A 6,412-nucleotide genomic window follows, 5' to 3' on the forward strand; every position below is an offset into this window, starting at 1 on the left:
TCAGGCTGCCGCCTATTAAGCCCGACAGAAAACCCGAAAAATGGACGAAAATGGGAAAAAATCCCCATCCGAAAAAGGCTTAAAAGTCGGTTGGGCGGCAGCTAGGGTCGGTCTCTGCAGACCTGGAGGCTCGGGTGGACTCTTGGAATAAACGTCCAAGTCCCGACTTGCCACCTCCTACTACTGTGCAGATACCCCGCCAACCCCCAGCCACCCGAATGACAAGCGTCCGATCAGCGGGACGAATTTGACAACTCTGGCCGGACCTCTGGAACTCCATCCCGGGTAACCGGGGCAAATTTTTCCGCTTGATCGCCCTTCCACTGGTTAACCATTTGCCCTTTCGGACTTAGTCTCTGGACATTATTCGACGGATTTTCTGGTTAACCATTTGCCCTTTCGGACTTAGTCTCTGGGCATTATTTTCGACTTTTTGGTTAATGATTTCACACTTTTTACTTACTTTTGCGCTTTTTGGTTAATGATTACTCTGCTTACTGGTTAATTATTTGCCCTTTCGGACTTAGTCTCTGGACATTATTTTCGAGTTTTTGGTTAATGATTTCACACTTTTAACATATTTTTGCGCTTTTTGGTTAATGATTACTCTGCTTACTGGTTAACCATTTGCCCTTTCGGACTTAGTCTCTGCACATTATTTTCGACTTTTTGGTTAATGATTTCACACTTTTAACATATTTTTGCGCTTTTTGGTTAATGATTTCATACTTTTTACTTACTTTTGCGCCTTTTGGTTAATGATTACTCTGCTTACTGGTTAACCATTTGCCCTTTCGGACTTAGTCTCTGGACATTATTTTCGAGTTTTTGGTTAATGATTTCACACTTTTTACTTACTTTTGCGATTTTTGGTTAATGATTACTCTGCTTACTGGTTAACCATTTGCCCTTTCGGACTTAGTCTCTGGACATTGTTTTCGACATTTTGGTTAATGATTTCACACTTTTAACTTAATTTTGCGATTTTTGGTTAATGATTACTCTGCTTACTGGTTAACCATTTGCCCTTTCGGACTTAGTCTCTGGACATTGTTTTCGACATTTTGGTTAATGATTTCACACTTTTAACTTAATTTTGTGCTTTTTGGTTAATGATTTCATACTTTTTACTTACTTTTGCGATTTTTGGTTAATGATTACTCTGCTTACTGGTTAACCATTTGCCCTTTCGGACTTAGTCTCTGGACATTATTTTTGGGTTTTTGGTTAATGATTTCACACTTTTTACTTACTTTTGCCCTTTTTGGTTACTGATTACTCTGCTTACTGGTTAACCATTTGCCCTTTCGGACTTAGTCTCTGGACATTATTTTCGAGTTTTTGGTTAATGATTTCACACTTTTAACATATTTTTGCGCTTTTTGGTTACTGATTTCATACTTTTTACTTACTTTTGCGCCTTTTGGTTAATGATTACTCTGCTTACTGGTTAACCATTTGCCCTTTCGGACTTAGTCTCTGGACATTATTTTCGAGTTTTTGGTTAATGATTTCACACTTTTTACTTACTTTTGCGATTTTTGGTTAATGATTACTCTGCTTACTGGTTAACCATTTGCCCTTTCGGACTTAGTCTCTGGAGATTATTTTCGAGTTTTTGGTTAATGATTTCACACTTTTTACTTACTTTTGCGATTTTTGGTTAATGATTACTCTGCTTACTGGTTAACCATTTGCCCTTTCGGACTTAGTCTCTGGAGATTATTTTCGAGTTTTTGGTTAATGATTTCACACTTTTTACTTACTTTTGCGATTTTTGGTTAATGATTACTCTGCTTACTGGTTAACCATTTGCCCTTTTGGACTTAGTCTCTGGACATTATTTTCGGGTTTTTGGTTAATGATTTCACACTTTTTACTTACTTTGCGATTTTTGGTTAATGATGACTCTGCTTACTGGTTAACCATTTGCCCTTTCGCACTTAGTCTCTGGAGATTATTTTCGACTTTTTGGTTAATGATTTCACACTTTTAACTTAATTTTGTGCTTTTTGGTTAATGATTTCATACTTTTTACTTACTTTTGCCCTTTTTGGTTAATGATTACTCTGCTTACTGGTTAACCATTTGCCCTTTCGGACTTGGTCTCTGGACATTATTTTCGAGTTTTTGGTTAATGATTTCACACTTTTTACTTACTTTTGCGATTTTTGGTTAATGATTACTCTGCTTACTGGTTAATTATTTGCCCTTTCGGACTTAGTCTCTGCACATTATTTTCGAGTTTTTGGTTAATGATTTCACACTTTTAACATATTTTTGCGCTTTTTGGTTACTGATTTCATACTTTTTACTTACTTTTGCGCCTTTTGGTTAATGATTACTCTGCTTACTGGTTAACCATTTGCCCTTTCGGACTTAGTCTCTGGACATTGTTTTCGACATTTTGGTTAATGATTTCACACTTTTAACTTAATTTTGTGCTTTTTGGTTAATGATTTCATACTTTTTACTTACTTTTGCCCTTTTTGGTTAATGATTACTCTGCTTACTGGTTAACCATTTGCCCTTTCGGACTTAGTCTCTGGAGATTATTTTCGAGTTTTTGGTTAATGATTTCACACTTTTTACTTACTTTTGCGATTTTTGGTTAATGATTTCACACTTTTTACTTACTTTTGCGATTTTTGGTTAATGATGACTCTGCTTACTGGTTAACCATTTGCCCTTTCGGACTTAGTCTCTGCACATTATTTTCGAGTTTTTGGTTAATGATTTCACACTTTTTACTTACTTTTGCGATTTTTGGTTAATGATTTCATACTTTTTACTTACTTTTGCGATTTTTGGTTAATGATGACTCTGCTTACTGGTTAATTATTTGTACTTTCGGACTTGGTCTCTGGACATTATTTTCGACTTTTTGGTTAATGATTTCACACTTTTAACATAATTTTGCGCTTTTTGGTTAATGATTACTCTGCTTGCTTGTTACTGATTTCCCCTTTCGGACTTGATCTCTGGCCGTTCTTTTCGACCTTTTTGGATCAGGTTTCCACACTCTGAAATTATTTTGGGCTCACTGATTAGGCGAGATCAAGGGGCATGCCTGGGCACTTTGGGCTCAGTTTGGGAAGGCGGCGTCCGTGTGCTCCTCCGCCCTTCCCGCACTTGCGGCTAGGTTTGCCAAACTGCGCTGACCCGCAGCCCTGCCTTTTTGCCCACGGCACGGAACGACTCAAGTCTGGCTCCGTTCCAGGCCGTTGCCTCCGGCTGCCCGCCGTCCGGCCGGCCTGGGACGTACCCCGGCTGACGGCGCCGGAGCCCCTCTAGCAGCCACGGTGCCGCGGGCCAATGGGTCCGGGCGTTCCGGAGCTATCGGTGGGGAAGTGCTCTCCCCTTTTCCTGACGCCGTTCGCCCGAGCAGAGGTGCAGCCTGACGGGACTGCTGTCGCCTTCCGCGGCGCACCGGCCCCTTTCACCTGCCGTCGACCGCGCGGAGCTCGGACCTTCCTCCCCGAAGTTATGGCCCCGGCGCCGGAGGGTTCCCGGGGCCGGGCATTCAGCGGGGTGAGTCTTCACCTTCCCGGTCAGCCTGCGGGGTCGGTGCGCCGGCACTCGACGCGGGAGGGTCCCCTCTTTCCGTAGAGCCCCGCCCGGTGCCGATCGGCCGGCGGATTGCGGAGCGAACCGCGCCTGACCGACGGGCCTCGGAAACCCGTTGCAGTCGACGGGGGGGAACCGGACAGCGGGACGAGGTGCCGATTCCACCCGCAGATTCGATCCCGAAATCCCGCGGGATTCGGCGGTCCGACCCGACAGATTCAAACGTCGCCCGGGCGGCCCCCAGCGGTCGGGCCGGCCTGGTTCCGCCACCGCCCGATGCCCCTCGCCCCCGGCTACCGCCGACCGCGCCGACCGAGGGAATGCGGCCGGACGTCCGGCGGCAATCGGCCGGAAAGCGGTATGGCCATTTCCTACTGTCCCTCGGACGGGCAGAGGGGCGGCGCCGGGGCACTCGCGGACCAGGCCGCGCCCCTCCGAGCCCTACCGCCTGCCGTCGACCGCGCGGGGATCGGACCTCCCTCCCCGAAGTTATGGCCCCGGAGCCGGAGGGTAGCCGGGGCCGGGCATTCAGCGGGGTGAGTCTTCACCTTCCCGGTCAGCCTGCGGGGTCGGTGCGCCGGCACTCGACGCGGGAGGGTCCCCTCTTTCCGTAGAGCCCCGCCCGGTGCCGATCGGCCGGCGGATTGCGGAGCGAACCGCGCCTGACCGACGGGCCTCGGAAACCCGTTGCAGTCGACGGGGGGGGGGGAACCGGACAGCGGGACGAGGTGCCGATTCCACCCGCAGATTCGATCCCGAAATCCCGCGGGATTCGGCGGTCCGACCCGACAGATTCAAACGTCGCCCGGGCGGCCCCCAGCGGTCGGGCCGGCCTGGTTCCGCCACCGCCCGATGCCCCTCGCCCCCGGCTACCGCCGGCCGCGCAGACCGAGCGAATGCGGCCGGACGTCCGGCGGCAATCGGCCGGAAAGCGGTATGGCCATTTCCTACTGTCCCTCGGACGGGCAGAGGGGCGGCGCCGGGGCACTCGCGGACCAGGCCGCGCCCCTCCGAGCCCTACCGCCTGCCGTCGACCGCGCGGGGATCGGACCCTCCTCGCCGAAGTTATGGAGGTAAGACCGGGAGGCTGCCCAGGGTCGGGACTTCAACCGGCTGCCGCCACCCTTTCCCGCCTGTCCCACGGGCTCGGAGATCCAGGCCCTGCAAAGACCCTCCGGTCGCCACCCGACAGGTGCTTTACCGGAGAAATCGTAAACCGGCGTCAGGCCGGACCTGTCCCGCAGAGGGCAGCCTGCGCCCTTATGCTTTCCCTTTTGCTTTGGCCCCGCAGTAGCAAATGGTTCACCGATAAGTCGGGAACCCACACGCCCGGCCCCACCCGCCCATCCTTCCGCAATGCATCGCCTAGACACACGCACCAAGGGCGCTCTCCTTCCCCCGCCTCCCACATCCCACAGGATGTGCCCTCAGACCACGGCGCCCACACAACCACCCACCCACCCACCCAACCTTCCTAAACACGCCGGCAAACATGCATCGAAACACGGCCACCTTCGCAAATTCACCCCCACGCCGACTATTAAGCCCGGCAAGACTCATTGCAGCCAACCGCGGCCAAAAGTTGAAGTGACAACTCATTAACCAATTTACAACATTTGGACAACTGATTAACCAGACTCTTTGTCAATCTGACGACGGGGGCAAATCATAAACCGGTTCTGCCCACTGCTAGCCTTCGCAAAGTCACCCCCGCACGCCGACTATTAAGCCCGGCAAGACTCATTGTAGCCAACCGCGGCCAAAAGTTGAAGTGACAACTCATTAACCAATTTACAACATTTGGACAACTGATTAACCAGACTCTTTGTCAATCTGACGACGGGAGCAAATCATAAACCGGTTCTGCCCACTGCTAGCCTTCGCAAAGTCACCCCCCCCCCCCCCCACGCCGACCATTAAGCCGGCAAGACTCATTGCAGCCAACCGTGGCCAAAAGTTGAAGTGACAACTCAGTAACCAATTTACAACATTTGGACAACTGAATAACCAGACTCTTTGTCAATCTGACGACGGGAGCAAATCATAAACCGCGAGGGGGCGAACTGACAAATGGTTAACCAAAGATCTTTGCCGCACTTTTTTTTCGAGTGACAAATCATTAACCAAGTTACTCGGAGGTGGCAGAAAAGAGGAGAGGCAAAGGGGGGTGTTTGCGGACGAGTGACCTGGAAGTCGCGCACCTGGCCAGGTGACGAAACCAGGCACCACTCCGGCCCTTAGTCAGAACAAGCACGAGAACCGGCGGCAAAAGCACCTCGGTACTGCAGCTGGCCAGGCAGCAGCAGAGGACTTTTGCGCGCACGGCAAACGTGCCCCTCCGAAGAAGGACGCGGCGCGGTCCGGAAGGAGGTGGCAGAGTCCTCCCGCGAGGAAATCTCCACGGTCCACCTCCGTGCCTCCCCTCCCCCCCGACCCTCCCGGTAGGGCGTCCTCCCGCGAGGAGCGGCCCCGAAGGAAAAATGGAGGGCGGGAGTTCTGCGGCGTGCACTCGGGTACCGACAAAAGTTTGGCTCGAGGGATGACTTTCAATAGATCGCAACGAGATAGCTGCTCTGCTACGTACGAAACCCTGAGCCAGAATCAGGTCGTCTACGAATAATTTAGCACCAGGTTCCCCACGAACATGCTGTGCGTTAACAGGAGAGAGGCGGCGCCCATCTGGCCGCGCTCCAGCCCTGAATCGAGCGGCACTACTCACCGACCGGAGTCGGCTATCCCAGGCCAACCAGTGATCCGCGGCGCTAGGGTATCGTTACGTTTAGGGGGGATTCTGACTTAGAGGCGTTCAGTCATAATCCCACAGATGGTAGCTTCGCACCATTGA

Source organism: Heterodontus francisci, unplaced genomic scaffold (genome assembly GCF_036365525.1).
Source record: "Heterodontus francisci isolate sHetFra1 unplaced genomic scaffold, sHetFra1.hap1 HAP1_SCAFFOLD_968, whole genome shotgun sequence".
NCBI lineage: Eukaryota > Metazoa > Chordata > Chondrichthyes > Heterodontiformes > Heterodontidae > Heterodontus > Heterodontus francisci.